This window comes from Leuresthes tenuis, unplaced genomic scaffold, assembly GCF_036924035.1.
Source record: "Leuresthes tenuis unplaced genomic scaffold, fLeuTen1.0.hap1 SCAF_1, whole genome shotgun sequence".
Classification (NCBI taxonomy): domain Eukaryota; kingdom Metazoa; phylum Chordata; class Actinopteri; order Atheriniformes; family Atherinopsidae; genus Leuresthes; species Leuresthes tenuis.
Genome location: NW_027325355.1, coordinates 44,409,948 through 44,431,077, shown reverse-complemented (window position 1 = coordinate 44,431,077; position 21,130 = coordinate 44,409,948). Strand labels below are relative to the sequence as shown.

General features: G+C 46.3%; 1 non-coding gene and 48 pseudogenes across 1 annotated transcript; all 49 read right to left on the bottom strand.

The window, feature by feature from the left end:
* Positions 1-108: 108 nt before the first annotated feature.
* Positions 109-227, bottom strand: LOC140296219 (5S ribosomal RNA; annotated as a pseudogene).
* A 269-nt stretch (positions 228-496) lies between these two features.
* LOC140294057 (5S ribosomal RNA) lies at positions 497-615 on the bottom strand (annotated as a pseudogene).
* Positions 616-884: 269 nt separating this feature from the next.
* LOC140290805 (5S ribosomal RNA) lies at positions 885-1,003 on the bottom strand (annotated as a pseudogene).
* A 647-nt stretch (positions 1,004-1,650) lies between these two features.
* Positions 1,651-1,769, bottom strand: LOC140307769 (5S ribosomal RNA; annotated as a pseudogene).
* A 269-nt stretch (positions 1,770-2,038) lies between these two features.
* On the bottom strand, positions 2,039-2,157 carry LOC140289850 (5S ribosomal RNA; annotated as a pseudogene).
* A 269-nt stretch (positions 2,158-2,426) lies between these two features.
* On the bottom strand, positions 2,427-2,550 carry LOC140271240 (5S ribosomal RNA; annotated as a pseudogene).
* A 269-nt stretch (positions 2,551-2,819) lies between these two features.
* LOC140289589 (5S ribosomal RNA) lies at positions 2,820-2,937 on the bottom strand (annotated as a pseudogene).
* A 269-nt stretch (positions 2,938-3,206) lies between these two features.
* On the bottom strand, positions 3,207-3,315 carry LOC140296744 (5S ribosomal RNA; annotated as a pseudogene).
* A 269-nt stretch (positions 3,316-3,584) lies between these two features.
* On the bottom strand, positions 3,585-3,708 carry LOC140271234 (5S ribosomal RNA; annotated as a pseudogene).
* A 657-nt stretch (positions 3,709-4,365) lies between these two features.
* LOC140316319 (5S ribosomal RNA) lies at positions 4,366-4,484 on the bottom strand (annotated as a pseudogene).
* Positions 4,485-4,753: 269 nt separating this feature from the next.
* LOC140294215 (5S ribosomal RNA) lies at positions 4,754-4,872 on the bottom strand (annotated as a pseudogene).
* A 269-nt stretch (positions 4,873-5,141) lies between these two features.
* Positions 5,142-5,260, bottom strand: LOC140296251 (5S ribosomal RNA; annotated as a pseudogene).
* A 269-nt stretch (positions 5,261-5,529) lies between these two features.
* Positions 5,530-5,648, bottom strand: LOC140311810 (5S ribosomal RNA; annotated as a pseudogene).
* A 272-nt stretch (positions 5,649-5,920) lies between these two features.
* LOC140305368 (5S ribosomal RNA) lies at positions 5,921-6,039 on the bottom strand (annotated as a pseudogene).
* Positions 6,040-6,308: 269 nt separating this feature from the next.
* Positions 6,309-6,432, bottom strand: LOC140268599 (5S ribosomal RNA; annotated as a pseudogene).
* Positions 6,433-6,701: 269 nt separating this feature from the next.
* On the bottom strand, positions 6,702-6,820 carry LOC140308299 (5S ribosomal RNA; annotated as a pseudogene).
* Positions 6,821-7,092: 272 nt separating this feature from the next.
* On the bottom strand, positions 7,093-7,211 carry LOC140295442 (5S ribosomal RNA; annotated as a pseudogene).
* A 269-nt stretch (positions 7,212-7,480) lies between these two features.
* On the bottom strand, positions 7,481-7,599 carry LOC140313022 (5S ribosomal RNA; annotated as a pseudogene).
* A 269-nt stretch (positions 7,600-7,868) lies between these two features.
* LOC140311799 (5S ribosomal RNA) lies at positions 7,869-7,987 on the bottom strand (annotated as a pseudogene).
* Positions 7,988-8,259: 272 nt separating this feature from the next.
* LOC140300869 (5S ribosomal RNA) lies at positions 8,260-8,378 on the bottom strand (annotated as a pseudogene).
* Positions 8,379-8,647: 269 nt separating this feature from the next.
* On the bottom strand, positions 8,648-8,766 carry LOC140276352 (5S ribosomal RNA; annotated as a pseudogene).
* Positions 8,767-9,035: 269 nt separating this feature from the next.
* LOC140289497 (5S ribosomal RNA) lies at positions 9,036-9,154 on the bottom strand (annotated as a pseudogene).
* A 272-nt stretch (positions 9,155-9,426) lies between these two features.
* On the bottom strand, positions 9,427-9,545 carry LOC140300493 (5S ribosomal RNA; annotated as a pseudogene).
* A 269-nt stretch (positions 9,546-9,814) lies between these two features.
* LOC140296036 (5S ribosomal RNA) lies at positions 9,815-9,933 on the bottom strand (annotated as a pseudogene).
* A 656-nt stretch (positions 9,934-10,589) lies between these two features.
* LOC140294610 (5S ribosomal RNA) lies at positions 10,590-10,708 on the bottom strand (annotated as a pseudogene).
* Positions 10,709-10,977: 269 nt separating this feature from the next.
* Positions 10,978-11,096, bottom strand: LOC140290745 (5S ribosomal RNA; annotated as a pseudogene).
* Positions 11,097-11,366: 270 nt separating this feature from the next.
* Positions 11,367-11,485, bottom strand: LOC140298879 (5S ribosomal RNA). Its single transcript, XR_011914478.1, has one exon. It is a non-coding gene; the product is annotated as a 5S ribosomal RNA (ribosomal RNA).
* A 269-nt stretch (positions 11,486-11,754) lies between these two features.
* On the bottom strand, positions 11,755-11,873 carry LOC140288804 (5S ribosomal RNA; annotated as a pseudogene).
* A 269-nt stretch (positions 11,874-12,142) lies between these two features.
* LOC140312238 (5S ribosomal RNA) lies at positions 12,143-12,261 on the bottom strand (annotated as a pseudogene).
* A 269-nt stretch (positions 12,262-12,530) lies between these two features.
* Positions 12,531-12,649, bottom strand: LOC140288845 (5S ribosomal RNA; annotated as a pseudogene).
* A 269-nt stretch (positions 12,650-12,918) lies between these two features.
* LOC140272244 (5S ribosomal RNA) lies at positions 12,919-13,037 on the bottom strand (annotated as a pseudogene).
* A 657-nt stretch (positions 13,038-13,694) lies between these two features.
* On the bottom strand, positions 13,695-13,813 carry LOC140289313 (5S ribosomal RNA; annotated as a pseudogene).
* Positions 13,814-14,085: 272 nt separating this feature from the next.
* On the bottom strand, positions 14,086-14,204 carry LOC140278461 (5S ribosomal RNA; annotated as a pseudogene).
* Positions 14,205-14,473: 269 nt separating this feature from the next.
* LOC140312886 (5S ribosomal RNA) lies at positions 14,474-14,592 on the bottom strand (annotated as a pseudogene).
* A 269-nt stretch (positions 14,593-14,861) lies between these two features.
* LOC140272240 (5S ribosomal RNA) lies at positions 14,862-14,980 on the bottom strand (annotated as a pseudogene).
* A 269-nt stretch (positions 14,981-15,249) lies between these two features.
* Positions 15,250-15,368, bottom strand: LOC140307765 (5S ribosomal RNA; annotated as a pseudogene).
* Positions 15,369-16,025: 657 nt separating this feature from the next.
* LOC140293187 (5S ribosomal RNA) lies at positions 16,026-16,144 on the bottom strand (annotated as a pseudogene).
* A 272-nt stretch (positions 16,145-16,416) lies between these two features.
* On the bottom strand, positions 16,417-16,535 carry LOC140303648 (5S ribosomal RNA; annotated as a pseudogene).
* A 269-nt stretch (positions 16,536-16,804) lies between these two features.
* LOC140313995 (5S ribosomal RNA) lies at positions 16,805-16,923 on the bottom strand (annotated as a pseudogene).
* A 269-nt stretch (positions 16,924-17,192) lies between these two features.
* On the bottom strand, positions 17,193-17,316 carry LOC140268593 (5S ribosomal RNA; annotated as a pseudogene).
* Positions 17,317-17,585: 269 nt separating this feature from the next.
* Positions 17,586-17,704, bottom strand: LOC140277127 (5S ribosomal RNA; annotated as a pseudogene).
* Positions 17,705-17,976: 272 nt separating this feature from the next.
* On the bottom strand, positions 17,977-18,095 carry LOC140295440 (5S ribosomal RNA; annotated as a pseudogene).
* Positions 18,096-18,364: 269 nt separating this feature from the next.
* LOC140313018 (5S ribosomal RNA) lies at positions 18,365-18,483 on the bottom strand (annotated as a pseudogene).
* Positions 18,484-18,752: 269 nt separating this feature from the next.
* Positions 18,753-18,871, bottom strand: LOC140311794 (5S ribosomal RNA; annotated as a pseudogene).
* A 272-nt stretch (positions 18,872-19,143) lies between these two features.
* Positions 19,144-19,262, bottom strand: LOC140296908 (5S ribosomal RNA; annotated as a pseudogene).
* A 269-nt stretch (positions 19,263-19,531) lies between these two features.
* LOC140276341 (5S ribosomal RNA) lies at positions 19,532-19,650 on the bottom strand (annotated as a pseudogene).
* A 266-nt stretch (positions 19,651-19,916) lies between these two features.
* On the bottom strand, positions 19,917-20,035 carry LOC140289496 (5S ribosomal RNA; annotated as a pseudogene).
* Positions 20,036-20,307: 272 nt separating this feature from the next.
* Positions 20,308-20,426, bottom strand: LOC140305394 (5S ribosomal RNA; annotated as a pseudogene).
* A 269-nt stretch (positions 20,427-20,695) lies between these two features.
* LOC140296035 (5S ribosomal RNA) lies at positions 20,696-20,814 on the bottom strand (annotated as a pseudogene).
* Positions 20,815-21,130: the final 316 nt, after the last annotated feature.

The following is a 21,130-nucleotide window of genomic DNA, read 5'->3' as shown; positions in this document are numbered from 1 at the left end:
TGTCTGCCAACAAAGCAGCAGTAGCTGAAGATGACCAACTTCCTCATGTGTCACAGGGTGATCAGACGTTGCAACAAAAGACATGCAGGTGGTAGAGAGAAGAGAAAAAGCTTACAGCACCTGGTATTCCCAGAGAGTTTACCATCCAAGTACTAACCAGGCCAAAACCTGCTTGGCTTCCGAGATCAGACGTGGTCAGGCATTTTCAGGGTGGTGTGGCCGTAATTAACCACAACTGTGACAAATGTGCATTATAAAGGTACTGGAATCATACAGTTCCTCTATGTAACCAGATAATTGCCGAGAAAAGCTGATAAGTAGTGGGCACATCTTCTTCCCTGACGTGATTATTCTCTCGAGCTGAAACTGAGACTCTCAGATCACTTCGTGTCTGCCAACAAAGCAGCAGAAGCTGAAGATGACCAACTTCCTCATGTGTCACAGGGTGATCAGACGTTGCAACAAAAGACATGCAGGTGGTAGAGAGAAGAGAAAAAGCTTACAGCACCTCGTATTCCCAAGAGGTCTTCCATCCAAGTACAAACCAGGCCCAACTGTGCTTGGCTTCCGAGATCAGACGAGGTCGGGCATGTTCAGGGTTGTGTGGCCGTAAGCAACAATGTCTCTGACAAATGTGCATTATATAGGTACTGGAATCATACGGTTCCTCTATGCACCCAGATAATTGCTGAGAAAGGCTGATGTGTAGTGGGCACATCTTCTTCCTTGACGTGATTATTCTCTTCAGCTGAAACTGAGACTCTCAGATCACTTCGTGTCTGCCAACAAAGCAGCAGCAGCTGAAGATGACCAACTTCCTCATGTGTCAGAGGGCGATCAGACCTTGCAACAAAATACATGCAGGTGGTAGAGAGAAGAGAAAAAGCTTACAGCACCTGGTATTCCCAAGCGGTCTCTCATCAAAGTACTAACCAGGCCCAACCCTCCTTGGCTTCTGAGATCACACGAGATTGGGCATATTCAGGGTGGTTTGGCCGTAAGCAACAATCTCTGTGACAAATGTGCATTATATAGGCAATGGAATCATATGGTTCCTCTATGTAACAAGATAATTGCCGAAAAAGTCTGATATATAGTGGGCACATCTTGTTCCCTGACGTGATAATTTTCTCCAGCTGAAAATGAGACTCTCAGATCACTTTGTGTCTGCCAACAAAGCAGCAGCAGCTGAAGATGACCAACTTCCTCATGTGTCACAGGGTGATCAGACGTTGCAACAAAAGACATGCAGGTGGTAGAGAGAAGAGAAGAAGCTTACAGCACCTGATAATCCCAAGCTGTCTCCCATCCAAGTACTAACCAGGCACAACCCTGCTTGGCTTCCGAGATCAGGCATATTCAGGGTGGTGTGGCCGTAAGCAACAATGTCTGTGACAAATGTAAATTGTATAGGTACTGGAATCATACGTTTCCTCTATATAACCAGATAATTGCAGAGAAAGGCTGATAAATAGTGGGCACATCTTCTTCCCTGACGTGATTATTCTCTCCAGCTGAAAATGAGACTCTAAGATCACTTCGTGTCTCCCAACAAAGCAGCAGCAGCTGAAGATGACCAACTTCCTCATGTGTCAGAGGGCGATCAGACCTTGCAACAAAATACATGCAGGTGGTAGAGAGAAGAGAAAAAGCTTACAGCACCTGGCATTCCCAAGGGGTCTCCCATTCAAGTACTAACCAGGCCCAACCCTGCTTGGGTTCCGAGATCAGTCGAGGTCGGGCATATTCAGGGTGGTGTGGCCGTAAGTAACAATGTCTGTGAAAAATGTGCATTATATAAGTACTGGAATCATACGGTTCCTCTATGTAACCAGATAATTGCTGAGAAAGGCTGATGTGTAGTTGGCACATCTTCTTCCCTGACGTGATTATTCTCTTCAGCTGAAACTGAGACTCTCAGATCACTTCGTGTCTTCCAACAAAGCAGCAGCAGCTGAAGATGGCCAACTTTCTCATGTGTCACAGGGTGATCAGACGTTGCAACAAAAGACATGCAGGTTGTAGAGAGAAGAGAATATGCTTACAGCACCTGGTATTCCCAAGCAGTCTCCCATTAAAGTACTAACCAGGCCCAACCCTCCTTGGCTTCCGAGATCAGACGAGGTCGGGCTTATTCAGGGTGGTGTAGCCGTAAGGAACAATTTCTGTGACAAATGTGCATTATATAGGTACTGGAATCATACAATTCCTCTATGTAACCAGATAATTGATGAGAAAGGCTGACTTGTTATGGGCACATCTTCTTGCCTGATGTGATTATTCTCTGCAGCTGAAACTGAGACTCTCAGATCACTTTGTGTCTGCCAACAAAGCAGCAGCAGCTGAAGATGACCAACTTCCTCATGTGTCACAGGGTGATCAGACGTTGCAACAAAAGACATGCAGGTGGTAGAGAGAAGAGAAAAAGCTTACAGCACCTGGTATTCCCAAGCAGTCTCCCACCCAAGTACTAACCAGGCACAACCCCGCTTGGCTTCCGAGATCGGACGAGGTCGGGCATATTATATTCAGGGTGGTGTGGCCGTAAGCGACAATCTCTGTGACAAATGTGCATTATATAGGTACTGGAATCATACGGTTCCTCTATGTAACCAGATAATTGCAGAGAAAGGCTTATGTGTAGTGGGCACATCTTCTTCCCTGACGTGATTATTCTCTGCAGCTGAAACTGAGACTCTCAGATCACTTCGTGTCTGCCAACAAAGCAGCAGAAGCTGAAGATGACCAACTTCCTCATGTGTCACAGGGTGATCAGACGTTGCAACAAAAGACATTCAGGTGGTCCAGAGAAGAGATAAAGCTTACAGCACCTGGTATTCCCAAGCAGTCTCCCACCCAAGTACTAACCAGGCCAACCGTGCTTGGCTTCCGAGATCAGACGAGGTCAGGCATGTTCAGGGTGGTGTGGCCGTAAGCGACAATCTCTGTGACAAATGTGCATTATATAGGTACTGGAATCATACGGTTCCTCTATGTAACCAGATAATTGATGAGAAAGGCTGACTTGTTATGGGCACATCTTCTTCCCTGATGTGATTATTCTCTGCAGCTTAAACTGAGACTCTCAGATCACTTCGTGTCTGCCAACAAAGCAGCAGCAGCTGAAGATGACCAACTTCCTCATGTGTCACAGGGGGATCAGACGTTGCAACAAAAGACATGCAGGTGGTCGAGAGAAGACAAAAAGCTTACAGCTCCTGGTATTCCCAAGCGGTCTCCCATTTAAGTACTAACCAGGCCCAACCCTCCTTGGCTTCCGAGATCAGACATGTTCAGGGTGGTGTGGCCGTAAGCAACATGGTCTGTGACAAATGTGCATTATATAGGTACTGGAATCATACGGTTCCTCTATGTAACCAGATAATTGCCGAGAAAGGCTGACTTGTAGTGGGCACATCTTCTTCCCTGATGTGATTATTCTCTGCAGCTGAAACTGAGACTCTCAGATCACTTCGTGTCTGCCAACAAAGCAGCAGCAGCTGAAGATGACCAACTTCCTCATGTGTCACAGGGTGATCAGAAGTTGCAACAAAAGACATGCAGGTGGTAGAGAGAAGAGAAAAAGCTTACAGCACCTGGTATTCCCAAGCAGTCTCCCACCCAAGTACTAACCAGGCACAACCCCGCTTGGCTTCCGAGATCGGACGAGGTCGGGCATATTATATTCAGGGTGGTGTGGCCGTAAGCGACATGGTCTGTGACAAATGTGCATTATATAGGTACTGGAATCATACGGTTCCTCTATGTAACCAGATAATTGCCGAGAAAGGCTGACTTGTAGTGGGCACATCTTCTTCCCTGATGTGATTATTCTCTGCAGCTGAAACTGAGACTCTCAGATCACTTCGTGTCTGCCAACAAAGTAGCAGAAGCTGAAGATGACAAACTTCCTCATGTGTCACAGGGTGATCAGATGTTGCAACAAAAGACATGCAGGTGGTAGAGAGAAGAGAAAAAGCTTACAGCACCTGGTATTCCCAAGCAGTCTCCCATTGAAGTACAAACCAGTCCCAACCCTGCTTGGCTTCCAGGTTAAGACAAGGTGGGGCTTATTCAGGGTGGTGTGGCGGTAAGCAACAATATTTGTTACAAATGTGAATTATATAGGTACTGGAATCATACACTTCCTCTATGAAACCAGATAATTGCCGAGAAAGGCTGATGTGTAGTGGGCATATCATCTTCTCTGATGTGATCATTCTCTTCAGCTGAAACTGAGACTCTCAGATCACTTTGTGTCTGCCAACACAGCAGCAGCAGCTGAAGATGACCAACTTCCTCATGTGTCACAGGGTGATCAGACGTTGCAACAAAACACATGCAGGTGGTAGAGAGAAGAGAAAAAGCTTACAGCACCTGGTATTCCCAAGCGGTCTCCCACCCAAGTACTAAACAGGCCCAACACTGCTTGGCTTCCGAGATCAGACGAGGTCAGGCAAATTCAGGGTGGTGTGGCCGTAAGTAACAATGTCTGTGACAAATGTGCATTATATAAGTACAGGAATCATACGGTTCCTCTATGTAACCAGATAATTGATGAGAACGGCTGATGTGTAGTGGGCACATCTTCTTCCCTGACGTGATTATTCTCTTCAGCTGAAACTGAGACTCTCAGATCACTTCGTGTCTTCTAACAAAGCAGCAGCAGCTGAAGATGACCAACTTCTTCACGTGTCACAGGGTGATCAGACGTTGCAACAAAAGACATGCAGGTGGTAGAGAGAAGAGAAAAAGCTTACAGCACCTGGTATTCCCAAGCTGTCTCCCATCCAAGTACTAACCAGGTACAACCCTGCTTGGCGTCCGAGATCAGACAAGGTCGGGCTTATTCAGGGTGGTGTGGCCGTAAGCAACAATGTCTCTGACAAATGTGCATTATATAGGTACTGGAATCATACGGTTCCTCTATGCAACCAGATAATTGCCGAGAAAGGCTTATGTGTAGCGGGCAAATCATCTTCTCTGATGTGATCATTCTCTGCAACTGAAACTGAGACTCTCAGATCACTTCGTGTCTGCCAACAAAGCAGCAGCAGCTGAAGATGACCATCTTCCTCATGTGTCACAGGGTGATCAGACGTTGCAACAAAAGACATGCAGGTGGTAGAGAAAAGAGAAGAAGCTTACAGCACCTGGTATTCCCAAGCAGTCTCCCATCCAAGTACTAAGCAGGCTCAACCCTGTTTGGCTTCCGAGATCACACGAGGTTGGGCAAATTCAGGGTGGTGTGGCCGTAAGGAACAATTTCTGTGACAAATGTGCATTATATAAGTACTGGAATCATACACTTCCTCTATGTAACCAGATAATTTCCGAGAAAGGCTCACTTGTTATGGGCACATCTTCTTCCCTGATGTGATCATTCTCTGCAGCTGAAACTGAGACTCTCAGATCACTTCGTGTCTGCCAACAAAGCAGCAGCAGCTGAAGATGACCAACTTCCTCATGTGTCACAGGGTGATCAGACGTTGCAACAAAAGACATGCAGGTTGTAGAGAGAAGAGAAAAAGCTTACAGCACCTGGTATTCCCAAGAGGTCTTCCATCCAAGTACTAACCAGGCCCAACCCTCCTTGGCTTCCAAGATCAGACGAGGTCGGGCATATTCAGGGTGGTGCGGCCGTAAGCAACAATAGCTGTGACAAATGTGCATTATATAGGTACTGGAATCATACACTTCTTCTATGTAACCAGATAATTGCAGAGAAAGGCTGACTTGTAGTGGGCACATCTTCTTCCCTGATGTGATTATTCTCTGCAGCTGAAACTGAGACTCTCAGATCACTTCGTGTCTAACAACAAAGAAGCAGCAGCTGCTGAAGATGACCAACTTCCTCATGTGTCACAGGATGATCAGACGTTGCAACAAAAGACATGCAGGTGGTAGAGAGAAGAGAAGAAGCTTACAGCACCTGGTATTCCCAAGTAGTCTCCCATCCAAGTACTAAGCAGGCTCAACCCTGCTTGGCTTCCGAGATCAGACGTGGTCGGGCATGTTCAGGGTGGTGTGGCCGTAAGCAACAATGTCTCTGACAAATGTGCATTATATAGGTACTGGAATCATACGGTTCCTCTATGCAACCAGATAATTGCCGAGAAAGGCTGATAAGTAGTGGGCACATCTTCTTCCCTGACGTGATTATTCTCTGCAGCTGAAACTGAGACTCTCAGATCACTTTGTGTCTGCCAACAAAGCAGCAGCAGCTGAAGATGACCAACTTCCTCATGTGTCACAGGGTGATCAGATGTTACAACAAAAGACATGCAGGTGGTAGAGAGAAGAGAAAAAGCTTACAGCACCTGGTATTCCCAAGCAGTCTCCCACCCAAGTACTAACCAGGCACAACCCTGCTTGGCTTCCGAGATCAGACGAGGTCGGGCATATTATATTCAGGGTGGTGTGGCCGTAAGCGACAATCTCTGTGACAAATGTGTATTATATAGGTACTGGAATCATACACTTCCTCTATGTAACCAGATAATTGCCGAGAAAGGCTGACTCTTAGTGGGCACATCTTCCTTCTTGATGTGATCATTCTCTTCAGCTGAAACTGAGACTCTCAGATCACTTCGTGTCTGCCAACAAAGCAGCAGAAGCTGAAGATGACCAACTTCCTCATGTGTCACAGGGTGATCAGACATTGCAACAAAAGACATGCAGGTTGTAGAGAGAAGAGAAAAAGCTTACAGCACCTGGTATTCGCAAGCGGTCTCCCATTCAAGAACTAACCAGGCCCAACCCTGCTTGGCTTCCGAGATCAGACGAGGTCGAGCTTATTCAGGGTGGTGTGGCTGTAAGCAACAATATCTGGTACAAATGTGTATTATATAGGTACTGGAATCATACACTTCCTCTATGTAACCAGATAATTGCCGAGAAAGGCTGACTCTTAGTGGGCACATCTTCCTCCTTGATGTGATTATTCTCTGGAGCTGAAACTGAGACTCTCAGATCACTTCATGTCTGCCAACAAAGCAGCAGCAGCAGCTGAAGATGATCAACTTCCTCATGTGTCACAGGGTGATCAGACGTTGCAACAAAAGACATGCAGGTTGTAGAGAGAAGAGAAAAAGCTTACAGCAAATGGTATTTTCAAGCGGTCTCCCACCCAAGTACTAACCAGAACCAACCCTGCTTGGCTTCCGAGATCAGACGAGGTCAGGCATATTGAGGGTGGTGTGGCCGTAAGCAACAATGTCTGTGACAAATGTGCATTATATAAGTACAGGAATCATACGGTTCCTCTATGTAACCAGATAATTGCTGAGAAAGGCTGATGTGTAGTGGGCACATCATCTTCCCTGACGTGATTATTCTCTTCAGCTGAAACTGAGACTCTCAGATCACTTCGTGTCTTCCAACAAAGCAGCAGCAGCTGAAGATGACCAACTTCCTCATGTGTCACAGGGTGATCAGACGTTGCAACAAAAGACATGCAGGTTGTAGAGAGAAGAGAAAACGCTTACAGCACCTGGTATTCCCAAGCAGTCTCCCATTGAAGTACTAACCAGGCCCAACCCTCCTTAGCTTCCGAGATCAGACGAGGTCGGGCATATTCAGGGTGGTGTGGCCGTAAGGAACAATTTCTGTGACAAATGTGCATTATATAAGTACTGGAATCATACACTTCCTCTATGTAACCAGATAATTTCCGAGAAAGGCTCACTTGTTATGGGCACATCTTCTTCCCTGATGTGATCATTCTCTGCAGCTGAAACTGAGACTCTCAGATCACTTCGTGTCTGCCAACAAAGCAGCAGCAGCTGAAGATGACCAACTTCCTCATGTGTCACAGGGTGATCAGACGTTGCAACAAAAGACATGCAGGTGGTAGAGAGAAGAGAAAAAGCTTACAGCACCTGGTATTCCCAAGAGGTCTTCCATCCAAGTACTAACCAGGCCCAACCCTCCTTGGCTTCCAAGATCAGACGAGGTCGGGCATATTCAGGGTGGTGCGGCCGTAAGCAACAATAGCTGTGACAAATGTGCATTATATAGGTACTGGAATCATACACTTCTTCTATGTAACCAGATAATTGCAGAGAAAGGCTGACTTGTAGTGGGCACATCTTCTTCCCTGATGTGATTATTCTCTGCAGCTGAAACTGAGACTCTCAGATCACTTCGTGTCTAACAACAAAGAAGCAGCAGCTGCTGAAGATGACCAACTTCCTCATGTGTCACAGGATGATCAGACGTTGCAACAAAAGACATGCAGGTGGTAGAGAGAAGAGAAGAAGCTTACAGCACCTGGTCTTCCCAAGTAGTCTCCCATCCAAGTACTAAGCAGGCTCAACCCTGCTTGGCTTCCGAGATCAGACGAGGTCGGGCATGTTCAGGGTGGTGTGGCCGTAAGCAACAATGTCTCTGACAAATGTGCATTATATAGGTACTGGAATCATACGGTTCCTCTATGCAACCAGATAATTGCCGAGAAAGGCTGATAAGTAGTGGGCACATCTTCTTCCCTGACGTGATTATTCTCTCGAGCTGAAACTGAGACTCTCAGATCACTTTGTGTCTGCCAACAAAGCAGCAGAAGCTGAAGATGACCAACTTCCTCATGTGTCACAGGGTGATCAGACATTGCAACAAAAGACATGCAGGTGGTAGAGAGAAGAGAAAAAGCTTACAACACCTGGTATTCCGAAGAGGTCTTCCATCCAAGTACAAACCAGGCCCAACCCTGCTTGGCTTCCGAGATCAGACGAGGTCGGGCATGTTCAGGGTTGTGTGGCCGTAAGCAACAATGTCTCTGACAAATGTGCATTATATAGGTACTGGAATCATACGGTTCCTCTATGCACCCAGATAATTGCAGAGAAAGGCTGATGTGTAGCGGGCATATCATCTTCTCTGATGTGATCATTCTCTGCAACTGAAACTGAGACTCTCAGATCACTTCGTGTCAGCCAACAAAGCAGCAGCAGCTGAAGATGACCAACTTCCTCATGTGTCACAGGGTGATCAGACGTTGCAACAAAAGACATGCAGGTGGTAGAGAGAAGAGAAAAAGCTTACAGCACCTGGTATTCCCAAGAGGTCTTCCATCCAAGTACTAACCACGCCCAACCCTCCTTGGCTTCCAAGATCAGACGAGGTCGGGCATATTCAGGGTGGTGCGGCCGTAAGCAACAATAGCTGTGACAAATGTGCATTATATAGGTACTGGAATCATACACTTCTTCTATGTAACCAGATAATTGCAGAGAAAGGCTGACTTGTAGTGGGCACATCTTCTTCCCTGATGTGATTATTCTCTGCAGCTGAAACTGAGACTCTCAGATCACTTCGTGTCTGCCAACAAAGAAGCAGCAGCTGCTGAAGATGACCAACTTCCTCATGTGTCACAGGATGATCAGACGTTGCAAGAAAAGACATGCAGGTGGTAGAGAGAAGAGAAGAAGCTTACAGCACCTGGTATTCCCAAGCAGTCTCCCATCCAAGTACTAAGCAGGCTCAACCCTGCTTGGCTTCCGAGATCAGACGAGGTCGGGCATGTTCAGGGTGGTGTGGCCGTAAGCAACAATGTCTCTGACAAATGTGCATTATATAGGTACTGGAATCATACGGTTCCTCTATGCAACCAGATAATTGCCGAGAAAGGCTGATGTGTAGCGGGCATATCATCTTCTCTGATGTGATCATTCTCTTCAGCTGAAACTGAGACTCTCAGATCACTTCGTGTCTGCCAACAAAGCAGCAGAAGCTGAAGATGACCAACTTCCTCATGTGTCACAGGGTGATCAGACGTTGCAACAAAAGACATGCAGGTGGTAGAGAGAAGATAAAAAGCTTAAGGCACCTGGTATTCCCAAGCGGTCTACTATTCAAGCACTAACCAGGCGCAACCCTGCTTGGCTTCCGAGATCAGACGAGGTCGGGCTTATTCAGGGTGGTGTGGCCGTAAGCAACTATATCGGTGACAAATGTGCATTATATAGGTACTGGAATCATACACTTCCTCTGTGTAACCAGATAATTGCCGAAAAAGGCTGACTTGTAGTGGGTTCATCTTCCTCCTTGATGTGATTATTCTCTTCAGCTGAAACTGAGACTCTCAGATCACCTTGTGTCTATCAACAAAGCAGCAGCAGCTGAAGATGACCAACTTCTTCACGTGTCACAGGGTGATCAGACGTTGCAACAAAAGACATGCAGGTGGTAGAGAGAAGAGAAAAAGCTTACAGCACCTGGTATTCCCAAGCTGTCTCCCATCCAAGTACTAACCAGGTACAACCTTCTTGGTGTCCGAGATCAGACGAGGTCTGGCTTATTCAGGGTGGTGTGGCCGTAAGCAACAATGTCTCTGACAAATGTGCATTATATAGGTACTGGAATCATACGGTTCCTCTATGCAACCAGATAATTGCCGAGAAAGGCTGATGTGTAGCGGGCAAATCATCTTCTCTGATGTGATCATTCTCTGCAACTGAAACTGAGACTCTCAGATCACTTTGTGTCAGCCAACAAAGCAGGAGCAGCTGAAGATGACCAACTTCCTCATGTGTCACAGGGTGATCAGATGTTGCAACAAAAGACATGCAGGTTGTAGAGAGAAGAGAAAACACTTACAGCACCTGGTATTCCCAAGCAGTCTCCCATCCAAGTACTAAGCAGGCTCAACGCTGCTTGGCTTCCGAGATCAGACGAGGGCGGGTATGTTCAGGGTGGTGTGGCCGTAAGCAACAATGTGTCTGACAAAAGTGCATTATATTAGTACAGGAATCATACGGTTCCTCTATGTAACCAGATAATTGCTGAGAAAGGCTGATGTGTAGTGGGCACATCTTCTTCCCTGACGTGATTATTCTCTTCAGCTGAAACTGAGACTCTCAGATCACTTCGTGTCTTCCAACAAAGCAGCAGCAGCTGAAGATGACCAACTTCCTCATGTGTCACAGGGTGATCAGACGTTGCAACAAAAGACATGCAGGTTGTAGAGAGAAGAGAAAACGCTTACAGCACCTGGTATTCCCAAGCAGTCTCTCATCAAAGTACTAACCAGGCCCAACCCTCCTTGGCTTCTGAGATCAGACGAGGTCAGACATATTCAGGGTGGTTTGGCCGTAAGCAACAATCTCTGTGACAAATGTGCATTATATAGGCAATGGAATCATATGGTTCCTCTATGTAACAAGATAATTGCCAAAAAAAGGCTGATATATAGTGGGCACATCTTGTTCCCTGACGTGATAATTTTCTCCAGCTGAAAATGAGACTCTAAAATCACTTCGTGTCTGCCAACAAAGCAGCAGCAGCTGAAGATGACCAACTTCCTCATGTGTCACAGGGTGATCAGACGTTGCAACAAAAGACATGCAGGTGGTTGAGAGAAGAGAAAAAGCTTACAGCACCTGGTATTCCCAAGCGGTCTCCCATCCAAGTACTAACCAGGCCCAACCGTGCTTGGCTTCCAAGATCAGACGAGGTTGGGCATATTCAGGGTGGTGTGGCCGTAAGTAACAATGTCTGTGACAAATGTGCATTATATAGGTACTGGAATCATACGGTTCCTCTATGCAACCATATAATTGCCAAGAAAGGCTGATATGTAGTGGGCACATCTTGTTCCCTGACGTGATCATTTTCTCCAGCTGAAAATGAGACTCTAAGATCACTTCGTGTCTGCCAACAAAGCAGCAGAAAATGAAGATGACCAACTTCCTCATGTGTCACAGGGTGATCAGACGTTGCAACAAAAGACATGCAGGTGGTTGAGAGAAGAGAAAAAGCTTACATCACCTGATAATCCCAAGCGGTCTCCCATCCAAGTACTAACCAGGCCCAACCCTGCTTGGCTTCCGAGATCAGACGAGGTCAGGCATGTTCCGGGTGGTGTGGCCGTAAGCAGCAATGTCTCTGACAAATGTGCATTATATAGGTACTGGAATCATACGGTTCCTCTATGCAACCAGATAATTGCCGAGAAAAGCTGATGTGTAGCGGGTAAATCATCTTCTCTGATGTGATCATTCTCTGCAACTGAAACTGAGACTCTCAGATCACTTTGTGTCTGCCAACAAAGCAGCAGCAGCTGAAGATGACCAACTTCCTCATGTGTCACAGGGCGATCAGACGTTGCAACAAAAGACATGCAGGTGGTAGAGAGAAGAGAAAAAGCTTACAGCACCTGGTATTCCCAAGCGGTCTCTCATCAAAGTACTAACCAGGCCCAACCCTTCTTGACTTCTGAGATCAAACGAGGTCAGACATATTCAGGGTGGTTTGGCCGTAAGCAACAATCTCTGTGACAAATGTGCATTATATAGGCAATGGAATCATATGGTTCCTCTATGTAACAAGATAATTGCCGAAAAAGGCTGATATATAGTGGGCACATCTTGTTCCCTGACGTGATAATTTTCTCCAGCTGAAAATGAGACTCTAAGATCACTTCGTGTCTGCCAACAAAGCAGCAGCAGCTGAAGATGACCAACTTCCTCATGTGTCACAGGGTGATCAGACGTTGCAACAAAAGACATGCAGGTGGTTGAGAGAAGAGAAAAAGCTTACAGCACCTGGTATTCCCAAGCGGTCTCCCATCCAAGTACTAACCAGGGCCAACCCTGCTTGGCTTCCAAGATCAGACTAGGTTGGGCATATTCCGGGTGGTGTGGCCGTAAGTAGCAATGTTTGTGACAAATGTGCATTATATAGGTACTGGAATCATACGGTTCCTCTATGCAACCATATAATTGCCAAGAAAGGCTGATATGTAGTGGGCACATCTTGTTCCCTGACGTGATAATTTTCTCCAGCTGAAAATGAGACTTTAAGATCACTTCGTGTCTGCCAACAAAGCAGCAGAAAATGAAGATGACCAACTTCCTCATGTGTCACAGGGTGATCAGACGTTGCAACAAAAGACATGCAGGTGGTTGAGAGAAGAGAAAAAGCTTACAGCACCTGATAATCCCAAGCGGTCTCCCATCCAAGTACTAACCAGGCACAACCCTGCTTGGCTTTCGAGATCAGACGAGGTCGGGCATATTCAGGGTGGTGTGGCCGTAAGCAACAATGTCTCTGACAAATGTAAATTGTATAGGTACTGGAATCATACGTTTCCTCTATATAACCAGATAATTGCAGAGAAAGGCTGATAAATAGTGGACACATCTTCTTCCCTGACGTGATTATTCTCTCCAGCTGAAAATGAGACTCTCAGATCACTTCGTGTCTGCCAACAAAGCAGCAGCAGCTGAAGATGACCAACTTCCTCATGTGTCACAGGGCGATCAGACGTTGCAACAAAAGACATGCAGGTGGTAGAGAGAAGAGAAAAAGAATACATCACCTGGTATTCCCAAGCGGTGTCCCATCAAAGTACTAACCAGAACCAGCCCTCCTTGGCTTCCGAGATCAGACAAGGTCAGACATATTCAGGGTGGTTTGTCCGTAAGTAACAATCTCTGTGACAAATGTGCATTATATAGGCAATGGAATCATACACTTCCTCTATGTAACCAGATAATTGCCGAGAAAGGCTGATATGTAGTGGGCACATCTTCTTCCCTGACGTGATAATTCTCTCCAGCTGAAAATGAGACTCTCAGATCACTTTGTGTCTGCCAACAAAGCAGCAGCAGCTGAAGATGACCAACTTCCTCATGTGTCACATTGTGATCAGACGTTGCAACAAAAGACATGCAGGTGGTAGAGAGAAGAGAAAAAGCTTACAGCACCTGGTATTCCCAAGCAGTCTTCCATCCAAGTACTAACCAGGCCCAAACCTGCTTGACTTCCAAGATCAGACAAGGTCGGGCTTATTCAGGGTGGTGTGGCCGTAAGCAACAATATCTGTGACAAATGTGCATTATATAGGTACTGGAATCATACACTTCCTCTATGTAACCAGATAATTGCCCAGAAAGGCTGACTTGTAGTGGGCACATCTTCTTCCCTGATGTGATTATTCTCTGCAGCTGAAATTGACACTCTCAGATCACTTCGTGTCTGCCAACAAAGACGCAAAAGCAGCTGAAGATGACCAACTTCCTCATGTGTCACAGGAGGATCAGACGTTGCCACAAAAGACATGAAGGTGGTAGAGAGTAGAGAAGAAGCTTACAGCACCTGGTATTCCCAAGTGGTCTCCTATGCAAGTACTAACCAGGCCCAACCCTGCTTGGCTTCCAAGATCAGACGAGGTCAGGCATGTTCCGGGTGGTGTGGCCGTAAGCAGCAATGTCTCTGACAAATGTGCATTATATAGGTACTGGAATCATACGGTTCCTCTATGCAACCAGATAATTGCCGAGAAAGGCTGATGTGTAGCGGGTAAATCATCTTCTCTGATGTGATCATTCTCTGCAACTGAAACTGAGACTCTCAGATCACTTCATGTCTGCCAACAAAGCAGCAGCAGCTGAAGATGACCAACTTCCTCATGTGTCACAGGGTGATCAGACGTTGCAACAAAAGACATGCAGGTGGTTGAGAGAAGAGAAAAAGCTTACAGCACCTGGTATTCCCAAGCGGTCTCCCATCCAAGTACTAACCAGGCCCAACCCTCCTTGGCTTCCAAGATCAGACGAGGTTGGGCATATTCCGGGTGGTGTGGCCGTAAGTAACAATGTTTGTGACAAATGTGCATTATATAGGTACTGGAATCATACGGTTCCTCTATGCAACCATATAATTGCCAAGAAAGGCTGATATGTAGTGGGCACATCTTGTTCCCTGACGTGATAATTTTCTCCAGCTGAAAATGAGACTTTAAGATCACTTCGTGTCTGCCAACAAAGCAGCAGAAAATGAAGATGACCAACTTCCTCATGTGTCACAGGGTGATCAGACGTTGCAACAAAAGACATGCAGGTGGTTGAGAGAAGAGAAAAAGCTTACAGCACCTGATAATCCCAAGCGGTCTCCCATCCAAGTACTAACCAGGCACAACCCTGCTTGGCTTTCGAGATCAGACGAGGTCGGGCATATTCAGGGTGGTGTGGCCGTAAGCAACAATGTCTCTGACAAATGTAAATTGTATAGGTACTGGAATCATACGTTTCCTCTATATAACCAGATAATTGCAGAGAAAGGCTGATAAATAGTGGACACATCTTCTTCCCTGACGTGATTATTCTCTCCAGCTGAAAATGAGACTCTCAGATCACTTCGTGTCTGCCAACAAAGCAGCAGCAGCTGAAGATGACCAACTTCCTCATGTGTCACAGGGCGATCAGACCTTGCAACAAAATACATGCAGGTGGTAGAGAGAAGAGAAAAAGCTTACAGCACCTGGCATTCCCAAGGGGTCTCCCATTCAAGTACTAACCAGGCCCAACCCTGCTTGGGTTCCGAGATCAGTCGAGGTCGGGCATATTCAGGGTGGTGTGGCCGTAAGTAACAATGTCTGTGAAAAATGTGCATTATATAGGTACTGGAATAATACAGTTCCTCTATGTAACCAGATAATTGCAGAGAAAGGCTAACTTGTTGTGGGCACATCTTCTTCCTTGATGTGATTATTCTCTGCAGCTGAAACTGAGACTCTCAGATCACTTCGTGTCTGCTAACAAAGCAGCAGCAGCTGAAGATGACCAACTTCCTCATGTGTCACAGGGCGATCAGACATTGCAACAAAAGACATGTAGGTGGTAGAGAGAAGAGAAAAAGCTTACAGCACCTGGTATTCCCAAGCGGTGTCCCATCAAAGTACTAACCAGAACCAGCCCTCCTTGGCTTCCGAGATCAGACAAGGTCAGACATATTCAGGGTGGTTTGTCCGTAAGTAACAATCTCTGTGACAAATGTGCACTATATAGGCAATGGAATCATACACTTCCTCTGTGTAACCAGATAATTGCCGAGAAAGGCTGATATGTAGTGGGCACATCTTCTTCCCTGACGTGATAATTCTCTCCAGCTGAAAATGAGACTCTCAGATCACTTTGTGTCTGCCAACAAAGCAGCAGCAGCTGAAGATGACCAACTTCCTCATGTGTCACAGGGTGATCAGACGTTGCAACAAAAGACATGCAGGTGGTAGAGAGAAGAGAAAAAGCTTACAGCACCTGGTATTCCCAAGCAGTCTCCCATCCAAGTACTAACGAGGCCCAAACCTGCTTGACTTCCAAGATCAGACAAGGTCGGGCTTATTCAGGGTGGTGTGGCCGTAAGCAACAATATCTGTGACAAATGTGCATTATATAGGCAATGGAATCATACACTTCCTCTATGTAACCAGATAATTGCCGAGAAAGGCTGACTTGTAGTGGGCACATCTTCTTCCCTGATGTGATTATTCTCTGCAGCTGAAATTGACACTCTCAGATCACTTCGTGTCTGCCAACAAAGACGCAGCAGCAGCTGAAGATGACCAACTTCCTCATGTGTCACTGGAGGATCAGACGTTGCCACAAAAGACATGAAGGTGGTAGAGAGTAGAGAAGAAGCTTACAGCACCTGGTATTCCCAAGTGGTCTCCCATGCAAGTACTAACCAGGCCCAACCCTGCTTGGCTTCCAAGATCAGACGAGGTCAGGCATGTTCCGGGTGGTGTGGCCGTAAGCAGCAATGTCTCTGACAAATGTGCATTATATAGGTACTGGAATCATACGGTTCCTCTATGCAACCAGATAATTGCCGAGAAAGGCTGATGTGTAGCGGGTAAATCATCTTCTCTGATGTGATCATTCTCTGCAACTGAAACTGAGACTCTCAGATCACTTCATGTCTGCCAACAAAGCAGCAGCAGCTGAAGATGACCAACTTCCTCATGTGTCACAGGGTGGTCAGACGTTGCAACAAAATACATGCAGGTGGTTGAGAGAAGAGAAAAAGCTTACAGCACCTGGTATTCCCAAGTTGTCTCCAATTCAAGTACTAACAAGGCCCAACCCTGCTTGGCTTCCAAGATCAGACGAGCTCGGGCATGTTCAGGGTGGTGTGGCCGTAAGCAACAATGTCTGTGACAAATGTGCATTATATAGGTACTGGAATCATACGGTTCCTCTATGCAACCAGATAATTGCCGAGAAAGGCTGACTTGTTATGGGCACATCTTCTTCCCTGATGTGATTATTCTCTGCAGCTGAAACTGAGACTCTCAGATCACTTTGTGTCTGCCAACAAAGCAGCAGCAGCTGAAGATGACCAACTTCCTCATGTGTCACAGGGTGATCAGATGTTACAACAAAAGACATGCAGGTGGTAGAGAGAAGAGAAAAAGCTTACAGCACCTGGTATTCCCAAGCAGTCTCCCACCCAAGTACTAACCAGGCACAACCCTGCTTGGCTTCCGAGATCAGACGAGGTCGGGCATATTATATTCAGGGTGGTGTGGCCGTAAGCGACAATCTCTGTGACAAATGTGTATTATATAGGTACTGGAATCATACACTTCCTCTATGTAACCAGATAATTGCCGAGAAAGGCTGACTCTTAGTGGTTACATCTTCCTTCTTGATGTGATCATTCTCTTCAGCTGAAACTGAGACTCTCAGATCACTTCGTGTCTGCCAACAAAGCAGCAGAAGCTGAAGATGACCAACTTCCTCATGTGTCACAGGGTGATCAGACATTGCAACAAAAGACATGCAGGTTGTAGAGAGAAGAGAAAAAGCTTACAGCACCTGGTATTCGCAAGCAGTCTCCCATTCAAGAACTAACCAGGCCCAACCCTGCTTGGCTTCCGAGATCAGACGAGGTCGAGCTTATTCAGGGTGGTGTGGCTGTAAGCAACAATATCTGGTACAAATGTGTATTATATAGGTACTGGAATCATACACTTCCTCTATGTAACCAGATAATTGCCGAGAAAGGCTGACTCTTAGTGGGCACATCTTCCTCCTTGATGTGATTATTCTCTGGAGCTGAAACTGAGACTCTCAGATCACTTCATGTCTGCCAACAAAGCAGCAGCAGCAGCTGAAGATGATCAACTTCCTCATGTGTCACAGGGTGATCAGACGTTGCAACAAAAGACATGCAGGTTGTAGAGAGAAGAGAAAAAGCTTACAGCAAATGGTATTTTCAAGCGGTCTCCCACCCAAGTACTAACCAGAACCAACCCTGCTTGGCTTCCGAGATCAGACGAGGTCAGGCATATTGAGGGTGGTGTGGCCGTAAGCAACAATGTCTGTGACAAATGTGCATTATATAAGTACAGGAATCATACGGTTCCTCTATGTAACCAGATAATTGCTGAGAAAGGCTGATGTGTAGTGGGCACATCATCTTCCCTGACGTGATTATTCTCTTCAGCTGAAACTGAGACTCTCAGATCACTTCGTGTCTTCCAACAAAGCAGCAGCAGCTGAAGATGACCAACTTCCTCATGTGTCACAGGGTGATCAGACGTTGCAACAAAAGACATGCAGGTTGTAGAGAGAAGAGAAAACGCTTACAGCACCTGGTATTCCCAAGCAGTCTCCCATTGAAGTACTAACCAGGCCCAACCCTCCTTAGCTTCCGAGATCAGACGAGGTCGGGCATATTCAGGGTGGTGTGGCCGTAAGGAACAATTTCTGTGACAAATGTGCATTATATAAGTACTGGAATCATACACTTCCTCTATGTAACCAGATCATTTCCGAGAAAGGCTCACTTGTTATGGGCACATCTTCTTCCCTGATGTGATCATTCTCTGCAGCTGAAACTGAGACTCTCAGATCACTTCGTGTCTGCCAACAAAGCAGCAGCAGCTGAAGATGACCAACTTCCTCATGTGTCACAGGGTGATCAGACGTTGCAACAAAAGACATGCAGGTGGTAGAGAGAAGAGAAAAAGCTTACAGCACCTGGTATTCCCAAGAGGTCTTCCATCCAAGTACTAACCAGGCCCAACCCTCCTTGGCTTCCAAGATCAGACGAGGTCGGGCATATTCAGGGTGGTGCGGCCGTAAGCAACAATAGCTGTGACAAATGTGCATTATATAGGTACTGGAATCATACACTTCTTCTATGTAACCAGATAATTGCAGAGAAAGGCTGACTTGTAGTGGGCACATCTTCTTCCCTGATGTGATTATTCTCTGCAGCTGAAACTGAGACTCTCAGATCACTTCGTGTCTAACAACAAAGAAGCAGCAGCTGCTGAAGATGACCAACTTCCTCATGTGTCACATGATGATCAGACGTTGCAACAAAAGACATGCAGGTGGTAGAGAGAAGAGAAGAAGCTTACAGCACCTGGTATTCCCAAGTAGTCTCCCATCCAAGTACTAAGCAGGCTCAACCCTGCTTGGCTTCCGAGATCAGACGAGGTCGGGCATGTTCAGGGTGGTGTGGCCGTAAGCAACAATGTCTCTGACAAATGTGCATTATATAGGTACTGGAATCATACGGTTCCTCTATGCAACCAGATAATTGCCGAGAAAGGCTGATAAGTAGTGGGCACATCTTCTTCCCTGACGTGATTATTCTCTCGAGCTGAAACTGAGACTCTCAGATCACTTTGTGTCTGCCAACAAAGCAGCAGAAGCTGAAGATGACCAACTTCCTCATGTGTCACAGGGTGATCAGACATTGCAACAAAAGACATGCAGGTGGTAGAGAGAAGAGAAAAAGCTTACAACACCTGGTATTCCGAAGAGGTCTTCCATCCAAGTACAAACCAGGCCCAACCCTGCTTGGCTTCCGAGATCAGACGAGGTCGGGCATGTTCAGGGTTGTGTGGCCGTAAGCAACGTCTCTGACAAATGTGCATTATATAGGTACTGGAATCATACGGTTCCTCTATGCACCCAGATAATTGCAGAGAAAGGCTGATGTGTAGCGGGCATATCATCTTCTCTGATGTGATCATTCTCTGCAACTGAAACTGAGACTCTCAGATCACTTCGTGTCAGCCAACAAAGCAGCAGCAGCTGAAGATGACCAACTTCCTCATGTGTCACAGGGTGATCAGACGTTGCAACAAAAGACATGCAGGTGGTAGAGAGAAGAGAAAAAGCTTACAGCACCTGGTATTCCCAAGAGGTCTTCCATCCAAGTACTAACCACGCCCAACCCTCCTTGGCTTCCAAGATCAGACGAGGTCGGGCATATTCAGGGTGGTGCGGCCGTAAGCAACAATAGCTGTGACAAATGTGCATTATATAGGTACTGGAATCATACACTTCTTCTATGTAACCAGATAATTGCAGAGAAAGGCTGACTTGTAGTGGGCACATCTTCTTCCCTGATGTGATTATTCTCTGCAGCTGAAACTGAGACTCTCAGATCACTTCGTGTCTGCCAACAAAGAAGCAGCAGCTGCTGAAGATGACCAACTTCCTCATGTGTCACAGGATGATCAGACGTTGCAAGAAAAGACATGCAGGTGGTAGAGAGAAGAGAAGAAGCTTACAGCACCTGGTATTCTCAAGCAGTCTCCCATCCAAGTACTAAGCAGGCTCAACCCTGCTTGGCTTCCGAGATCAGACGAGGTCGGGCATGTTCAGGGTGGTGTGGCCGTAAGCAACAATGTCTCTGACAAATGTGCATTATATAGGTACTGGAATCATACGGTTCCTCTATGCAACCAGATAATTGCCGAGAAAGGCTGATGTGTAGCGGGCATATCATCTTCTCTGATGTGATCATTCTCTTCAGCTGAAACTGAGACTCTCAGATCACTTCGTGTCTGCCAACAAAGCAGCAGAAGCTGAAGATGACCAACTTCCTCATGTGTCACAGGGTGATCAGACGTTGCAACAAAAGACATGCAGGTGGTAGAGAGAAGATAAAAAGCTTAAGGCACCTGGTATTCCCAAGCGGTCTACTATTCAAGCACTAACCAGGCGCAACCCTGCTTGGCTTCCGAGATCAGACGAGGTCGGGCTTATTCAGGGTGGTGTGGCCGTAAGCAACTATATCGGTGACAAATGTGCATTATATAGGTACTGGAATATTACACTTCCTCTGTGTAACCAGATAATTGCCGAAAAAGGCTGACTTGTAGTGGGTTCATCTTCCTCCTTTATGTGATTATTCTCTTCAGCTGAAACTGAGACTCTCAGATCACCTTGTGTCTATCAACAAAGCAGCAGCAGGTGAAGATGACCAACTTCTTCACGTGTCACAGGGTGATCAGACGTTGCAACAAAAGACATGCAGGTGGTAGAGAGAAGAGAAAAAGCTTACAGCACCTGGTATTCCCAAGCTGTCTCCCATCCAAGTACTA